This window comes from Onychostoma macrolepis, chromosome 03, assembly GCF_012432095.1.
Source record: "Onychostoma macrolepis isolate SWU-2019 chromosome 03, ASM1243209v1, whole genome shotgun sequence".
Lineage (NCBI taxonomy): Eukaryota > Metazoa > Chordata > Actinopteri > Cypriniformes > Cyprinidae > Onychostoma > Onychostoma macrolepis.
Window position 1 is genome coordinate 19,805,065 of NC_081157.1, and position 20,560 is coordinate 19,825,624.

Consider the following 20,560-nt stretch of genomic DNA (forward strand, 5'->3'; position numbering starts at 1 on the left):
CGCAGTCCTTTCTCAATATCCATCGCTGACAGACCCAAGGTCACTGTCGAAATGTGTCTCTCTCTCTCTCTCTCTTCTCTCTCTCAAACTTTCATTGTAGATTTTCTGAGCCAAGTCCATTCTATGGCACATCCAAGGACTCTTTTGGACTATATGATGCATATTACACATAAACTGCAAGAGCTTTCTCAAAAACGCAATTAAATGCATATTGTATGTGTGTGCCAGAAGACAAAGACATGTTTCCATGGTACCAATCTGCTAAATGCATTTCTGAGGAAGAACTAAACACTGGATCTTAGAAAATTTGTGACGTTCTTGAAGTCAAATCTTCGGAAGACGTTTATAATAGAAAGTAGATATCGTTGCGCACAGCTTTTTTCTTATATCCAACAGATGTACTCACTCCTACCGGTCACGTAAAAACCAAACTAACTGCGGTCCAGCCTCTTCCTGTCCAAGTGTGTGTTTTCTTGGCTACAATAAGTTGCAAAGAGGACCAGACTTTATGTCCATATTAAAATGACTGGCTACGTATTTTTAAAAGGTCTTTAGACCACTTAATTTTAATAAATGTGCAGTGTTTCAAATCTTAAAAAACAGTATTTGCAAAGAGCTTGACTGACAGGCGATTTGAGCAATCATAATGCCGAATCCGTCATTTTGTCCGACAAAAACAAATCAGACAGGAGAGTAGATTAACGTTGTATACTTAAACTTGAAAAATTGTGTGTATTGACGTCTTTCCGCGGTTGAAATAAAATACGTTCTGATGTTCATTTATGTTTATTTTGTGCTTTAAGTGAATATAAAAAGACGATCGATTCTGTGACGCTTGAACTGAGGCACTACAGCAATCTGTCACAACACATTAAAGAGCCACAAAACTGTATTTACTGTTTGAATTTCTTACAAAAAATGACAAAATTTGAATGCTGAGACTTTGTTCCATACCAGAAGAAACCTGCTCTGTCTTATCTGTTCTGCTTCCTTTGCTCCAACGTGCCGACAGACAAGACAGAGCAGGTTACTTTAGATATGGAAATAAGTCTCAGCTATAAAATTTTGTAATGTTTTAAGAAATTTCAAACAATAAATAGCATTTTGTGGATGTTTATTGTTGTCTCTCTAGGACCTATGCGGCACATGAACCGATCATCTCTTCCTCTTCCTGGCATGAAATAAGCATGAATGAACATCAGAAGTTATCTTGTTTTAACCACGGAAAGACATAAATACACACCATTTTTCAAGTCCACCAACGTTAATATACTCTAATGTCTGGCAGATTTGGCGTTATGATTGGACAGATCTCCTGTCAATCCCTGTGAAGGGTGCATTTAAGTGTACTTAAAAAGAGTTTTTTACACACTTAAATACACTTTTAAAAAGTGCACTTTGTAATAATCTCAAATTAAAAGTTTTACTTTAAATTACATTTTGAATCATTTTGTTTTAATAATCTTTTCTATGCTTTTTAAATACACTTATTTGATGTGTTAACTAACACACTTAATTATATGTAAAGTACTTGATTATAATTTAACTGTAGTATGTTATTCTGTATTACATTTAAACTAAATATATTTTGACTAAATTGAAACGTCATTACAAATGTGTAATTATAAATATATTTAAATACACGATAAACCATTTTTAATAGAAATGACATACAGTATATTTTAGTTTACCATAAATGCTTGTCAGTACTTTCAGCAGTACACTTGATTTATATTACATATAAAGATAAACTAAAGTCCTGCTTATGCCAAAGAATCATTCTTAAGTTAAAGCTAATTGCATTTAATATAAACCTTTGTGAATAAATTGTAAATAACATGCAATTAAGTATCTGAAAACATTACATTCAGTTTAACCCTTGTGTGTCAATAAAAGAAAGTTACACATAGGTCCATAGTGGACAAAAATGTCCATGTCAAAAAACTGTCATAAACATTTGAAGCTTGGGAGCACAGACTTAAGTTTGGTCTCATTTTAAAGAAAACCCATGGCAGATTATTGTTGAAGTAAAAAGAAAAAGTTTAAAAAGTGAAACAAAAAAAAGTTATAGAGGTTTAAGTTTATGAAAATGATTTATGAACAATATTTTATATAAAATACAGTGCCCTCCACTAATATTGGCACCCTTGGTAAATCTGAGCAAAGGTGGTTGTGAAAATAAATCTGCATTGTTTATGCTTTTGATCTTGCATTCACAAAATTCTAACCTGTCATTGAAGTAAAACAATTGAAAGTGGGGAGAAAAATCTCATGATAAAATAAATGTTTTTCTCCAATGCATGTTGGCCACAATTATTGGCACCCAATTATTGCAATGTCCTTTTCCCAAGATAGCAGCCCTGAGTTTTCTCCTGTAATGCCTGAAGAGTTTGGAGAACACCTGATAAGAGATCAGAGACCATTCCTTCATCCAGAATTTCTCCAGATTCTTCAGATTCACAGCTCCATGTTGGTGCTTCTTCTCTTCAGTTCACCTCACTCATTTTCTGTAGGGTTCAGGTCAGAGGACAGGGACAGCCATGGTAAAAGATTCATTTTGTGCTCAGTGACCCATTTTTGTGTTTATTTTGATGTTTGTTTTGGATTGTTGTCCTGGTGGAAGATCCAAACACGGTCCATTATAAGATTTCTAACAGAGGCAGTCAGGTTTAGATTTTTTATCTGTTGATATTTGAGAGAATCCATGATGCCATGCATCTGAACAAGATGTTCAGGACCTCCAGCAGAAAAACAGGCCCACAACATTAAAGATCCAGCAGTATATTTAACCGTGAACATGGGGTACTTTTTTATCCCTGTTTGTACTAAACTCATCTGGTGGGTTTGCTGCCAAAAAGCTCTTTTTTTAGTTTCATCTGACCATAGAAGCCAATGCCATTTGAAGTTCCAGTCGTGTCTGACAACTGAATATGCTGGAGTTTGTTTTGGATTAATTCTTCTTGAAACCCTCCTGAACAATATGTGGTGATGTAGGGGATGTTTGATATATATATTTTTTAGGCTTTCTGACTCCAAGACTCAACTAATCTCTGCAATTCTCCAGCTGTGGTCCTTTGAGAGTCTTTGGCCACTCAAACTCTCCTCCTCACCGTGCATTAGGACGATATAGACACACGTCCTCTTCCAGGCAGATTTGTAACATCTTTAGTTGATAGGAACCTCTTAATTATTGCCCTGATGGTGGAAATGTGGATTTTCAATGCTTTAGCTTTTGTCTTACAGCAACTTTCTATTTTGTGAAGCTCAACAATCTTGTTCTGCACATCAGAACTTTATTGTTTGGTTTTACTCCTTGTGATGGATGATTAAGGGAATTGGGCCTTAGTTTTCTTTATATTTATAATCCTTTGGGACAGGAAGTCATAGCTGGACAATTTCATGCTAGTCTCCCTGATATGCTAAAAAATGTTTGAAATATGAATGGGAATATACTTCGGAGATATTTTACTCATAAGAATTTCCAGGGGTGCCAATAATTGTGGCCAACATTCATTGGAGAAAAACATGTTGAACTCTAAACCTGCTAGAAAATCAAAGCCATAAATCTAAACAAGTTGTGTTCCAAATTTGAAGTTGATATCTCAAAAAATGAGCTTTCAGTAAGATTTTGTTTGGGCGCAGTACCAAATATTCCACATTAGATGCCAGCAAAAATCCGCTAGTGCACACAGTGGTAGGATTTGGGATTTGCAGTAGAGTTTTTCTCTCTCGAATATTACAAGAACAGACACACAATTTTTTTTATGACACACATACAAACCACACTCTGACATCCATACCAACACACCCACACAATTATGACTGCATTATTTATCCTATTGGCTCTATAATATGCAGAAGCAGAAAACAGGAATGAAGCGAGTATTTGCTTTATAGGCCAAACCTGAAAAAATGGCACCATCTGGTAAAAAAATAGTAATTTTGAAGCCTTGCCAACAGAATGAAAGCCTATTAACAAAAATTGCATCATTTTACAGTTAAATGGCACTGCGATTAAAAATAGCAGTTTTAATGGATTTCAATGGGGACATTTTTGTCCTTAAGGTCCTGAGAGGAACTATTTTTTGTACCTAGTGCAAAATAGATTTATTAAAGGAAATGGGGGTGAAATAGTAAAATTCCAATAAAAATACATACCTGTGCCAAAATGTATGCAGCTGGCAATAACACAGGCAAAATGATAAAAAAAATAAAAAACTGAAAAGGACAAAAATGTCCAAAAGGTCACACAAGGGTTAAATATACGTATATTCCTTTAAAATAGATCATTTCCATAATAAGCAATCTTTTTAAAAGTATACTAACGTGTACTTCTTTTTCACAAGCTGATGAACGTCTCCTTTGAGATATGTCTTATTTCCACATTTATATCCGGGTTCTAATAGTATTTATGTTTATTTAACTTGACCTTTTTCTCAGGAGACAGGTCACCCATTAGATTTAGTATTCATGAGGTGATCCATTGCGTCAATGGGAGACGACAGTGTGATGGCGCTGATATGAGGCTTATTAGTGGGAGTGTTTGTGTTTAAACTTCCTCCTCCTCTGCTGGAGCAAAAGGTAATTACTGCAACCCTACTGCACTGCACTCTCAAACAACTCTCTCTCACACACACACACACACACACGCACTTACCAATGCATGTCTAATATGTGTGGTTCTGTTTTAGACACTGTCAACATGACACCAGCCAGCATGCTTACCCAACATCAATAAACACCCCCTTCTCTGGATCGATTCTCACAACTGAAAACGGTAACAAAAACCTGGAAGAATTTCCTGCTGAAAAAAATAAATAAAGTATGCTAAGTGTTCTAGTTAGTAGACCATCAAGCCGGTTTGGTTCAAGCTGATTTTGAGGCAGGGTTATTTAGTGTAGAAAGCAAATGATCATGCATAGCGCTGAAGCTGCATCAAATGCACAAATCCCAAAGTTGTACCTGCGCTGTGACCCCTATCGACCTTTTAAGACTCGCAACACTCTCCCGTGGAAATTTGAATGAGAATTAGTAAGGGAAATGCTGGCTAATAACACTAACTTAGCGCTTAGGGTATTAATGAGGCTAGCCTTGCCACAGGGCTCGCAGAGGAGGCTGAGAATATATCCTAAGTCACAAGAGCAATGTGCCAGCTTATTGACTTATAAGAGCTGCGGCTGCTGTCTGCTTTATTGCTGTTCACCCCTCCTTCCCCTCTTTCAGATATTACAGAGAGAGAGAGAGAGAGAGAGAGAGATCACAGGGGAGATGAGGCTGTGCGGCTTGGATGGATGGACAGATGCATTGATAAGGATTGCAAGCACTACAGCACCAGCACTGAATGTCCAATCACTTCTCCCTCCCTCTGTCGAGTTTCCTCTCATCTCAGTGGTCTCTTTCCCCCTCACCTCCTTTGTCCTTGTACATGGCATAAAAATCATTTTCTTCATTTGTATTTTTGAATTTAGTGAGATTAATTGTGAGTTATTTTAACTTCTGATATTTCTGTTGAATAGGTTTGGCAAAGCAAAATCTAAATCTTTAAGTAGCCCGCTCCTGAGAGAGTCAGTGAACTGAACAAGCTAAGACAGACAATACTCCAAACACTCTTAAAAATATAGCTTCTTTATTGGCATCTATGGGTCCATGAAGAACCTTTAACATCCATGAAATCTTTCCATTCCACAAAAGGTTCTTTATAGTAGAAAAAAAAGTGCTCTTTAGATTTATAAAATGTTCTTCCCACTAAGAAAAAATGATACTTTTAAAATCTGTTCACTGAAAGGTTCTTTGAGGAACCCAAAATGGTTCTTTGGCATTGCGTAGGCTAGTTTTATTCAGCAGGGTTGTCTGTTGAATTTAGTCAGGTTAATAATTTAAAAGAAAAAAAAAATGTGTAAGGAAAATAAACTTGGTATTTTCTTGGTAAAAATGGTATTAACAACTGGTTTTGTTCAACCTTTATTTATACTAACAAAACTATTTATTATATGTTAAATCAGATATAGCTCTTCAATTTAACAGTTGCAGGTTAGCACTTTTTACAGAGTCGAAGGCCTCACGTAAATTGTTTTGAAAGATGTTTCGATATTGTTACTGGAAACGAGACAGAACCACTGATTGAGACAATGATTTTTGGAGTGTATATACCTCTTTCCCCCTCTCTGTTCTCCCCTTTCAGTTTTCTTGAGGTCTGAGTGCTCTCTAATGTCTTCATGTCCATTAGAAGGTTGGTCGAGGCATCATACTGACAGCTCTTTCGCTTTTGTGCACCGGATCAAAACTGCCTCCATTTTCGGGGCGAGAACGTGGCAGGAGAGAATTACAGGTAGTAATGTGGTGGTGACATATTAAGCCATAAAGCACTTAGTAGGTGTGTACGAGCAGGCATTCATGGCTAGCAGCCACTGTTGGGACTAAAATGTTCACCGTCACTCACACCTTGGGTCTGTTTTGTTTAGTAAGTTTTATCCGTGACATCAATTTTATCAATTGGCGACATTTGTTTTGTTTGCAATATTTCTCTATTGCTTTCCCTTTGAAAAATCAGTGACATTGGCCTTGAAACCTGTTATTGTCTTGCCTCTAGGACAGGCAGCTCAAAATGAGCTCGCCGGTTGCCATGGTTACCTCCCCAGAGACGCGAGCGCGCTTGTTTATCTCTGGCCAGTGTGCGCGCTCAAGCCGCTTGGCGCGGGGGCAGGCGATCCCGAGCAGATGTGAGCGCTCGGCTAAAGGGAACGATTAAAGCACACACCTCTCGTTGCTGCGAAACACATCAATCTGCAGCGCTTTCACCTGCATGCATGTGAAAATCAAAACAGCTCGAATTAAAGATAACGAGGACTTTAGATGCGCTCTGTCAACACGGCGTGTGATTCAGCCGCCGAGCGCGCACGCCAGCGCTGACGTACGCAGCCAAAAATAAGCAGCGTATAAAAGGAGGATATGAAATGACCGCAGTCAGCTCCTGCTGCCATTGAGCGCGGGGCTGCACCGCTGTCTGCAGGCGATATATGTCAGATGTCAGAGTGTGTAAGTCGCTGGGTTGACCAAGCACAAACCCAGAAATTTCTGTCTTTACGTCTGGAGCCTCTAATGCTTTCAAAGATGCAGCGACTTTTGCATCGCGGAGAGATAATCATGATGAGATGAAAGAATTTCATTTTGCCACAGATGGGAAGGAGAATGCCTTTGATTTAAATGTTTTATGTATGAGCTCTCCCGCTGTTTAGCCTGGATTTCAACGAGTAGTGTGCTGCAAAATAAGATGGCACTTTTATGTAATGGCTGGAACGCGCCGGTTCGCTTAGGCCTAAAACAGCGTAAAGAAATGCCCTTCTATTTCCTTCTGTCCCCCCAGTTTTTTTAGACAAGTACCTGTGAGGTTAGCATCAGAGTCACCCTCCTAAAAATATCCTGCTTGCTGCACAGCAGGTCCTCCCTCAGGAACAACAGAGCTGTCCTGCTGTGGCCCAGCTCTTCACCGCTGCCCTAATTCATACACACACACACACACTCATATAATTCGGTACTGTACCCCTCATGCACTCTCTCTCCACACGAGGAACGTTCACACATAAGAGAAAATTATGTTATCATTTACTCACCTTACTAAACCCATACCCATACAACAATTTTAAATGTATAGGCTACTTTAAAGTAAAACTTTTATTTTGACATCGTCAATGTGTACTTTTTTTAAAATGTACTTAAGTGTATTAAAGCAAATGCATGTAATTTTGTTTGTTTGACTTTTTTTTTTGTTACATTGAAATGTCAGTTTCAAAATCATTATGATGAAAAACTGTCGTCTAATAAGTCATTAGGCTTCTGTTTATTTTCCTAGCTTCTGCCAAACATCTGTTTCGGGAGTATGTAAGTTGGATGAGAGGGCACAAAAATTACGCAAAATGTACGTGGATTCCTTTAGGACTGCAACAAATGGACATATACAGCTATCCACTGTAATTACTACAGTGATATATTTACAACAGTGAATTCCACTCACATTACTGTAGGAGGCTCCAAATTCACAAACCTATAGTTGTTTTTTGTAAAGTAAAAATTCCCCCGCAAATGACCTACCATATTTTGCCGAACTCCGAGGTCTTGTGATAATATTAATCCTGTGCGAATTAGCATCTCTGTGGTTTGGCGGGGTCGTATATCAATTTTCAAGGTTTTTGTTTCCTGTTCATCTTTTTATCCATCTTTCACGAAGAATGGAGGCTGCGTTAGAGTGTTTTGATAGTATTTTGGGTGCTGGGTCATATCGCTATACACCATGCAACTACACAATTTGCAGAAAGAGAAAGCTGGAAACCATCAGAAGAGGGAAAACAAAAAGAATGATTAGATAGAGATGGATTACATGTCTAGCAGCATTCGGTAAGGAACATTCGATATATAATGTTAAGCAAAGCCCTGACATCATATCCGGGAGATAGGTCAGTAAATTCGAGTAAAATCACAAATTTCGCTGAACCTGTGAGAATGAGCCACACTAAATTCAAATGTGGGGGGTAATTTCTCAATCACACGAGGTCCCCAGATGATAGTAATCCTGTGCGAGTAGGGCTTAAGTACGCATAAGTTGTATGGAACAAAAAAAATAAATAAATAACTGGAGAGTGAATGTAATGTGTGGTTACAATGCAGATTCGAACAAGTGGCATTTGGCAGCACAGCATTTTTTGTAGTACATACAACTTTAGATGTCTGTTTCAGAGCTCCACAGAGGGCAAGATTATCAGTGAACAACTTTACTTTTAATCCTTTCCTCAGAACACTTTGAACTTTGAACATACTGTGTTTTATGACCACTCTACCTCTCCAAAACTTTCTAACAAATGTCCATCAGCCCTTCTGAGGTGTTATGGTATAATACGGTATAATAACCCCGTCATCACCTCACAGAATAGAGATGACGCCGATAACAAACCGCTTAAAAGCATCCAGCAAACTGGTAAGCTGGTATTGTGCCGTCTCCATGCCAGGTGGGCGATTCACTGCAGATGCCACATGATGTAGCAGCCGAGCTAAAGTGGGCAAGGTTGGCACCAGCTCCAGCCTCTGTGCCCAGGCAGTGTCGTTGTGGAGCCAGAGAGGCATCAGTATTACACGCTTCCTTGGTTCATCCCCATGGACACGGGCGACTAATTGCACAAACTGTGCCAGCGCAGATGAGGAGTGATTTGGCGCTGATGGGATGGGCTAATACAGGCAGGCTGGAGGTAAGGAAGAAAATCAATGAGCTTGAGGGCTGAGAGAGAGAGAAACAGACAGCCACCCACCGACAAAGTGTGAGAACCTGTATGCCTGATGGAGTAAACACATATATGGAACTCCTAGAGCTATACCGATCACATAGGCATGTGTGTGTTTGTCACACATATCTGCATTTGCATTTATTGTAGATTTCATTCAATATATACATGATGTACGTTTTTGGAACTTTGCCGTTTCGAGACTGTGCTGTATTGTGCATTGTGCCCAGTGCTTCATTTGTAAATTGTGGAACCAGAACAAGGACTGGTGAAGGATCAAGCAGGTTTGAGCGAGTGTCGAATCTGGCAGGTGAGATTGTGAGATGAGAGAATGTGCTTAACGCCTAATCAACACTGCAAGCAAGCACCCCAATATAACCACCTCTCCCACTATAATAGACAAAGCTGATAGAACTGGAGCTGATACAATGTAAACAGTGTGACGTCAGGCTCTTGCAGCGCACACAGCTTTGATCATTACCGTGGAAGGGATTAAGTTTTACTGCATTGCAACGCCCGCTTGTTGTGTCGATTGGGTGTAACAGGTGCATTGATAGCATTGGCACAGTCATGGTGAGTTTCCTAATAACCTGCATTAGCGTAAATGAATATGTAAATAAGATTATTCTGCAAGCAAGGATAATTTTCTCCTGACTACACTAGTGGAATAGACTCCTAAAACAACCTCAACAAACAGCATTTGTGTGCATAAATGCCAAGATGTGACAGACAACAGATAGGATTAAAGTTACATTCCATATTGTGACGTACATCCGATATGCATCAGAAAAAAATCCTGCATATGTCACTGGAGAGAAGAAACACCTTTTGATTAAAAATCACAAGGTTTAAAATGTAAACATGCATGGATAAATCGTTCACAATAAGATCAATAGCATGCATTTAGAAAATAGATGGTGAATTTCCATTTCATGCAAACTTATGGAGATAAATATTATTGTTATTCTTGATTTTTCATGACATGCGTCAATGTATGAGGTCAATCAAGGTTGGGGATCCACTAAAACACATGCTAGATCCAATTCCAGAGGTGCCAGATCTGTATCCGACTTGTTTCAGCAGAAATTAAATCCTAGCTTGTGCTTTGAAACACCTTTTAGTTGTGACTATTCACAATATTGCGCTGCATCTCATGCCTTGTGGTGTAAATTTCCTCTGAATTAAATCAAAATTATACACACTATATCAAAGCTCCTTTCCGTGTGAGCGTACGGGTGCTGTGTTTATATCCATGACTTTTCCTACAAACCAGCATGTATGGCTAAGCTGGGGGAGGGGAAACATACTTGCTGTAGGTGTTGTGGCCGTGTCTGTAGGGGGGAATTGAGGCTTCGGAGCGAATCAATGCGTTTGAACTGAGGGATTGCAGCGGAGAGCCACCACGGCAGCGCATAGCCAGCTGGAGTTGGCACACCCACGCACACATGCATGCTGTCAGCCCAGCGCTCCCTCTCTCCCTTCACTGTCACCACCTTTCTTTCATGCAGACAGGACCGAGAAAGAGAGAATTTTAATGGAGGTCTCATCTGAGCTCTCTGAGGTGTTAGCTATGGTCAGGGAGATAGACAGAGAGAGGAGGCTCCTATGACAATTGATGAAAAGGCTCTCTCTTTTCCGATCTATTCTCAATGGAGGAATGCATATCTCTTGCACACAAGTCCTTTCTTTCACCTCATATGTATGCAAATCGAGCATCCTATGCAAATGGGCCAGGCTGGCGAGGAGGGGGGCTTTCAAACCTGCTGTGCCTCCAGCTTCCAATCAGTTATTCATGACGCACACGGCGGCGTGCACCTGAATCCACGGGTGAATGGAAATCCTGCTGCAGTTCCACAGTCGGTGTCACGCCGCTCACCTCGTCACACCGCCGATGATCTGCGTAGCTGCTGCCAGTCTTTGCATTAGTTGCTGGCATCTGCATTTGCTCCACGCCCTACAGCGGCACCACTGTCGCACCACGGCCCTGAACTTCCTGTGTGTGATGTTAAGCCGCTTTCTCAGGCACGGCTGTTTGCGCCTTCTGGTGAGAGACTTAGCAGGCCGATGGCATCATTTGCTTTCACGCTTCAGAGCCACAACTCCCCCCACCGCTACCTCTCTGTCTCTCTCTCTCTCTCGCATGTGTGAGGATGGGGATCTTGTGAGGGAGAGACAGTGTTCTCCAGCCTCAAAGCTCTAAGCTGTCAGAGAATGTATGTGCAGACACGACTCCTGTGTGGCGCTGTGTCAAAGCACCCAGCACAGGCGAATGCCAATACCTTTAAGAGACCTTAATCTGAGCCGTACTCACAAGACAGGATTTGCATGGACTACTTGATCTGAATATGCAGGGTTTTATTTGGGTTGTGAATTAAAAGGTTAGCTCACCCAAAAAAAGGAAATTCTGTGATCATATATTCACCCTCATGTCGTTCTGACTTTCTTGCATGGAACACAAAAGGAGAAAATTTGAAGAATGTGCACACTTCCCTTTTCCAACTATAATATACAAAAATGGACGATTAATGATTCATCATTTTTGCTCTTTTCCACACATAAAGCTGTCAAATGGCTTTGAAAAATAGTTTTTTTAAATGTCGGACTGTGTTGGTTTTGAATCCGATTTGGGGTGTAAAGGTCCTGCAACTATTCAAGACCCCAAGACGTGCATCATGAAAGTCACACATAAATAGCACTGTGAAGAGAGGTACTGAATGTTGCTTAGGGTAAAAATATTTTCAGATTGATGGTACCTCTCCAGGGAGGCTCAGCTGTGCTGATATACTTGGTTAAAACACCCAAACAGCAGTGAGTCAGGAGCCTGTAAGGCGTACACTGAGCCGCTGAGTTAATATCCTAAAACAACCTGTCATCCACTACACACACATTTATCACCCAGAGCTCATGTATGTGCAGACATAGCCCTAGCACAAACCACTATGCACAAACACACAACCCTCCCCAGAAAACACAAACAAGCACGCAAACACATTTCATCTCAGCCTCAAACCCTCATAGCTGCTATTCGTAGTTGGTCCAGTTTATAAAAATGTCTGCAGAATCTCCAAAGTAGCTAGGCTAAGGCCTGAAACATACTTCACGCAAATATGCAAATATGCCAAATGTGCATTCTCAGCATTGCCACAAGGGGCGCTACAGCAGGTATTTGTGAAAGTCTTTTATGTTCAGTTTATCTTTCAGGTCAGCTGTTACCTTATAGAACAACATTTGAAGAGAATCTTATAGAATAAATTAAAGTTTTAACTAGATACCCAAATAATTAAATAGGTCTCATTGCTCCATGGCAATATATTGCATGCCAAACATTTGCATGGTCTTGTTTATGTGTTGCTCTTGCCATATTTATCTCCCTTTCTTCCAAATCTCATCTCTGTGAAACTCACTTTGCAGTCTTCAAGGATGGTGTCTAAGGGAGAAAAAACTAGCCTGGCTCATATTAAAGATCTTCTCTTTGAATGGGTCTTGAAATGCTTGAGTGTGGTGTTTCACACACCTGCTGTCCCTATGTGGAATCAACAGCAATCAGTCGTATTTCTTAATCACAACACTGCATGCACATACACACACACACACACATTTCTGCACAGGAAATTTGAAGATGTTAATGAGATCTGTTGGTGAAAGAGAGAGAATACTGGCACAAGGACCACATTAGAAAAGGATAGAGGGTGACAGAATGAGACAGGCAGATGAGAGACAGAGAACTGGAGTGCTATTGTGTAGACTTCACCCAGGTGCAGGGCACATTGAGTCAGACAGGAGCCTCAGCTGACTGCTCCATTTTCCGAGCAGCGCGGACACCACTGTCCTCTATCTGCTCAAAAAAGAAGAGAGAGAAAGAGACGTTTCCCCAGCAGGAGGACATGACCTTCAGTCTATCCCTGCATCCAGCCCCTTTAGCTTGCAGCCGCAAACACAGCCCTCTTTAAACCACGGTTCTTCGCTCAATTACGTTGCAGGTAATTTGTGTGGTATTGGAGATTAAAGTTTAATTAGGGCGACTGGAGTAATTTGGGCCTGGGTTTAATATAATCACGGTGAACTGGCTGCTTGTGAAGTGCCCTGATGTCAGGCTGAGGTAGATGGGAACCAATGCCGCTTTTCATCAACAAAGAACAAAGAATCCCGACTCCCCCAGCCCTCTACTGGCTTGGCTGAGATCCACCAGCACATTTTCACTCACCCATCCCTGTCCACACTCCCCCACCACACATACACTCTCACAGCCCCCTAGCAAACAGCGGCACAGAAGGTTTGGACAGAGAGAGAGACAGCAAGAGAAAAGGAAAACAAGAGAATGAAAGAGAGTGGGAAATAAATATGCCAAAGCCAGTGCGTTCCTTTGTCTTAGACCTCATTCGCAAGCCGCGTACTCTCTGAGCATCAGAGAAAGCATTTCTGACAGAGCAATCGAATCGGTGGGCACTTTTCAAAGAGCAAATCCTCTCCCCTACCACCCACCCCAGCCTCGGCAAGATAGAACGACTCGTACGCGCTGTCAAAGAGCATGTTGTTGTGTGGATGTGTGCATTTGCGTTCCGAAGGAAGTGAGCACAGAGGCGTGTGGAGGCGGTCAGCATTAGGGTCTAAAAGAAGCCAAACAATAGATCCCAAACAGGATTTTACAAGACATTGGGAGACTCGTCCCAGAGTCAATTTGATTCCACTAGATGAGGGTGCCAAAAAGAAAAGTGGGGGGAGGGAAATCAATGACAAAACTGCCTGGCAATAATGATCTCCATTCCATCTTCAACCATCCATCCCTCCCTCCCTTCCTCACCTACTATCTCATTCCCGCTTTGCCTGCAGTCTACCCCTTCACCCTGCTCTGATTTCATCCATGCTGTCAGTGGATTGCTGAAAGAGAGGCTTTTAGTGTCAGCCCATCTGGATTTTCAGCGCTAGAAAATTCCCCTGCTCATTCCTCAGGTAACAGGATGGTGGTTGATAAGCCAGAAAGTTGGGATGACATACATGGAGCATGAAGAGACTGGGAACATCAAGGGCACCTTCCGGGAATCGCCCGAGGTTCTGCCACAAAATAGAAAATACCCCAGCATGTGCACCTCTGCTACCCCCCAAACCTTGCCACCAGTTAGTTTTTCACCGCTTTCTTCTTTTCTCCTTTAATTGTATTGAAATGTCCTTTATTTTGCATCCTCTACCTGGCAACCTTGAATTCCATCCAGTTCTGCATTTAGACCAACCTAAGAGCCCAAGCCAAGTGAGTGTCCATGTCAGCTGTCATTGCTGGAGCAGAGAGCGACTCTCTCTGATGGTTCTCTCTCCGAGGGGCGTGAGATGAAATGATGATCTGCTATGTAAAATAGATCAAATTGGCATGATCTTGTGGCCAAGCTTCAGAGATACACAGATTTGTCATTCAGACAGAGTACAGTGACTGTTATGTCCTTCCACTAAACCGCCTGTCTGACAATTATGGCAAGGAGGTAAACAGGGACTTTTCCATTACAGATTTGCCCAAAACTTTAGAGATATTTTATAAATGTTGATAAAAAAAACTATTGCAAATTGACGTTGTTTCCATTAACTGATGTTATGCGACTAAAATGAAATTTCTTTCCTCTCACGACATGTCATGGGGACGGATGTTGGTAGGTTTACGTATATTGCACCCACTGCACTAGGCTTTAATTTTAATCGAAGGAGACATATGCATGTATCTTTTGTGAAGCAGCACAAAGAGTCGCTTGGACGCTTAAACATTCCGCAGTGCGGCTGGTATAAACACAATCATTGACTAGAGTGGCCACGATCAGCTTCGGTGGCCATGTTGAAGCCATAATGCACCACAGACATGTGCAGTGTGTGATTAAGGGATTATCGAAGCATTATTGACAAGGAATGTCCTTTATACTTGAGATATATGTATACACGTATGAGGTGTTTCTTGGGAGTTTATAGTACATTAAAGAATGATCATGTGACTTTTACGAACGTCAGGTGGCCTGTAAATGCAAAAAAAAAAAGCAAAAACAAACCTGTTCCCATTGCAGTTTTGCGAAATATTCCTTTCTCAAATTGCCAGAAAAACCACGTCATGCGAGCATTATAACTTTTTTGCGATATATGGGACTTTTTGCGAAATTATTTTCAGTTCGCAATTTCAATTTGCACAATTTGAAGGGTAATGGAAACGTGGCTTATGCCACGCTCAGAACTGATGGCAAAAGAAGAATCGAAAGCTGCCCATGGGAAATGGGATGGAGTAAAGCACAAAAGGGGTAGAGGTGTGTGGATAAACATGGGCTGTGTTTCAAAATCTAGTGAGCTAACCTATACAGCATGTTTGGGGCAGTCAGCTGAGGTAATGACTTGTCGTGCAGACGGCATGTTTGGATATCATGCAGAATTTTTGGGCATCAAAGCCTACTAGACAGCATTTTTAAGAACCACTGAGGAAACACTAGAAAACACCTAAGTACCAATGTGTGTGTTGCCCAGAAACACCGTCTAGGTAGGCAGCTGATTTGGTTTTGAGCCAAGGCCTTTGTCTGTCACTGCTCCGCAGCTCCTGAATGCAACAACACACGGCGGCGTCTCAAGGTCACTGCCAGCGTGTCCCCCGCTTCAGGGTAGAAAGGTTAATCTGTAGTTAAGGTGGAGCCAAAATAGGACAGAGCAGGGGTGCGGTGCAGAGATATGAGACCAAAAGAATAGATGTGTGAAAGAGAGAGAGAGATATCAGTAACGTGAGTGACACTGCGACCGCTTCGCATCATCAATTAGCCGAGCTGAAGTGGCACAGAACAGGAGCGAGCGCGAAGTGGCGTGCCTCACAGGGAGAAATAAATGACTGTGCCCTTATTGAGCGCAGCAAGGCATATAGCATTTCAGGCCAGTAATGTCATTGTGCCTTTGTACCAGCGTTATTGATGAAGTCTGTCTCAAAGAAAATAATCCCTCGGCACGCCACCATTTGAGACTTCTCATTCCATCTGAAAGATCAATGTAAGCGATCTTCGGGACGGAAAATGCGCTGGGAGAACGAAACGCAGTGAGCGTGAGTGCAGGCTGGGGTGTGGAGAGCGTGGCCACAGCGGAGCGCTGCAGCAGAGAGAGGGTGAGATCAAAGCGGAGCGCTGCTTCACTGGAGCGCAGCACTGGGAGACTAGAGCGCAGCAGTCTCACCTGCCGCAAAACCTCCCTCTCTCTACATCTGCTGCACCTCACCCCTTCGCTCGGCTAATGCCCTCTCCTGCACACGCAGACCTGCCGAAGAATATCAATCAGCCTCGCGCCCCAATTTACAGCAGCTCTTTCTTTTAAATGTAGCTTCGCAATTCCCCAGATGCTGTTCCTGGTTATATGCGCACGTACAGGCTTATTCCTTGTTGCTACGGAGGCTGAATCTGTCGTTCTCTGCGTCTAAGAATTGAGAGATGTTGTGCGCCATCAGCAGTTGGCATTTATGTTTCTTCAGTCCGCCACAAAGCAGCTTAAAGCCTATCGTGCTGGTGCAAACATGCACTTCAATCTTATTTAGGTTTTATTCGGGCTCTCGGAGAGGAGCTTTAGAGCTGATTTACCTGCGTCCTCACAAACACACACACACATCCCACGTCCTTCGCCTAGTATCGCATACTCTAATGCACAGATAAAAATCGATCACGGGGAGAGGTCTCTCACCATGCCATTCCCAGCACCCTCTCTGAACAGCTCTTATTTCAGACCCCTGAGGTGTGATGCCTTGGGCACCGCTGGCACAGATGAAATGGGCACCAGGCACCTCACTGCAGGGAGGGCAGGTTTGCTTTTTCACTCCCCTTAGCGTCACCATGCCAACGGTGGCAGCTTTCAGCATTTAAAGGGCACTCTCTGCAGCCTCTTAATAGAGGAAGCAGCAAAATAACTCAATGTATTGGGGGGGGGTTGAGCGTTGAGTGCAATTCTAAGCTAATTGGAGGATTTGTGTCTTCTGCGCAAGTCATTCAAAAGTATCGCTTGCTTCCGCAGTCAGACGCAGTCATTATCACATTGTTGATATTATGACTCATGTTTTTTGAATGATGAGGTTGTCGGTAAAAAGGCAGTTATGTGGAACATCGCCACATCTGAAAAGGTCTTACATAATCCTTTTATCACATAATATCTATAAGCAGTCATATCTTTTTTTTTTTTTCAGTGACAAATTGGGTATACAGTAAACTCTTTAAAAAATGTGCAAGTGCAATTTAAAACTGATTTGTGATTTGTGTGAAGTGTTGTCCTGCTAAACAAAAACAGCAAATGTGTAGTATATGATGTAGATGGAAATGCTTACTGCAAAGGTAAATTATTGAAAATTGCACATGGGACATTTGAACTAAATTGGAAAATACATGAAGCTGATTCATTTGTAATTAAGAAAAGCTATAATAGTGTACTCTTTATTGACCTTTCCTTTTGTCTTGTAATTGATATGCAGTAACACTTTAGTATAGGAACTAATTCTCACTAGTTGCTTATTAGTATGCCTATTATTAACACATTGGCTGTTTATTAGTAGGCTACTTATAAAGCACATATTCTTCATGACCTACCTTGCTAACTATTAATAAGCATCAAATTAGGAGTTTATTGAAGCAAAAGTCGTAGTTAATGGTTTGTTAATAGCGAGAATTGGACCTTAAAATAAAGTGTGACCAGATATGTTTATTTACTCCATTTTTTCAAGGTAAATTGGTAAGCAAAACAACAACACTTGAAATACCGTGAAGAAGAACAGAATGTTCTAGACATTCCAGGTGTCTATTGCAGCTAATGCCTTTCACCCTATATTTTCCGGAGACCGCTGTTTCTCTGTATGGTTCTGTTCTTTCAAAGGTCAGTAAAAAGCCGCAGTGATGTCAATCAAAATGACATCTCTGAGAGATAGACCTCATGCCTGGCCAAGAAAGACAGTCCAGTTGAAAACCTCCGATCTGATTAGCATCTTTCAGTCCACTGTGAACCGTACCATAGCCATATGAGCCATCTCTGGAAAACTTTACATAATAATATTTTTAACCCCAAATCGTCTCTAGAACATGCTATTTGCCTTTGAATTCAAGTTGTAAAGTACGTTGTAAAGTAAATGAATGCATCGAACTTGTGTGTATATGTGTGCAGTTCTTGCAGGAAACAGATTAAATTTGGTCCTCAAATTCAGTTCATGTCCTTAACGGACTGCACTGAAATTGAATCGACCCCCTACCCCGACCTTCACTCCCACCTCCTTTCCTTCTTCCTTGGCATCTTCTTTCCTGTTTGCATTGGTTGAAAGCTCCTTATGTGCAGATTGTCTTTCTTGCGCCTTGTGCCCCTCAATCTCATAACTAAGCTGTTTTATGAAAGATTCGGAAAATGCCAGAGAGCTGGTTTATTGGTTTATTATTTCTCAAATCCATCAGTGTGAGAGTATTCCTTCACCTTTTTTCTAAAGCAGTGAATTTGTATTAATACAAATCTTGAGTGCATGTGCTCCAAACGACATGAAGCCTTCATAGGAATCCTCCAAATCAAATTAGAACGTCATAAGTGACTATAGTGGACATAAACAAATGCTAAAAAAAAACGAAATTAGAGTTACAAATAATATTTCTTTCAGATATTTTGACTTCTTTCATATATTTGAGAAATTTTAGATATTTTTAAGAGACCTTTCCACATTCCCTGCATAATCCATAGGAAACGCATAATTGAGACGCTCAATCTGAGAGCAACAGTGAAACCTGTGAAAGGAAAGGTTATTGACTGCATTTGAGATAAACACACATGCAGTCATAACAGAGCATATTCTATTTATACATGCAGTCACTCTACTGTTAATGAATGATTGCATTTTGTAGTGAAAAATCTCATGGGGAATTCTGCCTTAAAGTACGTAGAAGCTCATTGAGCTCACAGCTGGCTTAAACATATTCCTCCACAGTCTCTGTTTCTGCATCAACAAGCCTCAAAAATACAACATGAAGAAGAAACATGGCAAACTGTGCCTACGAATCAGGAAACAGGAATATAAATTTACCAGTGTATCTTTTTTTAAAGTTGGCATCCATTCACACCTACTTTGTAGCACTACAGAAACTAAGTTTGAGAAATATAGCCATAGATTTGGACTCATTTTGGATATGGGCCAGTCCATGCTGCTACAGTCATGGTTAGTTCTACAGTAAGAGTATCTTTGTCATTATTGGGGACCCCAGGAGACAAATTCTGCCCTCTCAGCAGACCTAGAAAACTTACTGTACCTTTTAGACCATGCTCTCAACAGATCTGTGGCTGTGTCAGCAACACAGCCACACACAAGTCTTTAATCAGCTGCACACAGTGGATGTCATGCAGTATGTTCAAGCAAGATGATCTGAATGCCAATGATTACGCAAAAAAAAAAGTCTTTGTGTGGGAACAAATTTAATGTTTAATAAACATATTAATGCAGTTAATCGAACTTGTGCGGAATGCGGAAGGGAAAGCAGGATCAATCATGTCACTTGCTCACTCTGGCCAGCTTGTACATTCCACCACATACTGTATGCATTTTTAAAGGCTTAAAGCATAGATCCCAAGTGGTCCTATTTGGGTCACTGTGTAAACAAGCAGAGCAGCAAACAAGCCCAACTGAAGCAGTAGTGGATGGTGGGGCCTCTCGGGAGGCTGCTAAGAGGGGAGCACGTTGCTCTTGGGCCTGATGGCTTCAGACAGTGCGCTAGTGAGATGAATAATGTGTGTGTCTGATGGGACTGGGCGGCCATCCCTCGACAGGCCTACAGCACTGGAGTGGAGAAATAGAACAGTCTCCATCTATGCCTACAAAACACACACTTGCTACTTTGAACTCACTGCTGAGAGAAAAGAATATTACCAGAAAATCGTATTGCCAACTGTATCAAATTACTGGGCAAGATATATGCAAATAGCGCAGATCGAAAACAAAGTCACACCAATAATGGAATAATTTTATTGCACATGCACAATATTGAATATAATGCTGGTTTATTTTAATATAACACTTCATGGACCAATAATAAAATGCTATACATGGTCCTCATGAACATATCTTTTAAAACCATTGTGTGTTTAAGAAAATGTATAATAATAATAATAATAGTAATAATAACAATAATAAGGTCATACTTTATTTTAAGGTCCAATTCTCGCTATGAACAAACCATTAACTATGAATTTTGCCTCAATAAACTGCTTATTAATAGTTAGTAAGGTAGTTGTTAAGTTTAGTTGTTGTGTTGGATTAGGGATGCAGAATATGGTCATGCAGAATATGTACT

General features: G+C 41.0%; 1 protein-coding gene and 1 long non-coding RNA gene across 6 annotated transcripts in view; one reads left to right on the forward strand and one right to left on the reverse strand.

The window, feature by feature from the left end:
* Positions 1-20,560, reverse strand: part of LOC131536159 (uncharacterized) — a 58,271-nt gene that overhangs the window by 29,169 nt on the left and 8,542 nt on the right. The gene's annotated exons all lie outside the window — the stretch shown is intronic.
* LOC131536156 (retinoic acid-induced protein 1) overlaps positions 1-20,560 on the forward strand; it is a 56,171-nt gene that overhangs the window by 22,292 nt on the left and 13,319 nt on the right. Inside the window, exon 1 of one of the 5 annotated variants that reach the window (XM_058768882.1) lies at positions 9,131-9,236. The exons of the other annotated variants lie outside the window; for them this stretch is intronic. The gene's annotated coding sequence lies outside the window, so the exon portion shown is untranslated. Of the gene's footprint in view, positions 1-9,130; positions 9,237-20,560 lie in introns of those variants that run through there. 5 annotated transcript variants of the gene reach the window in all.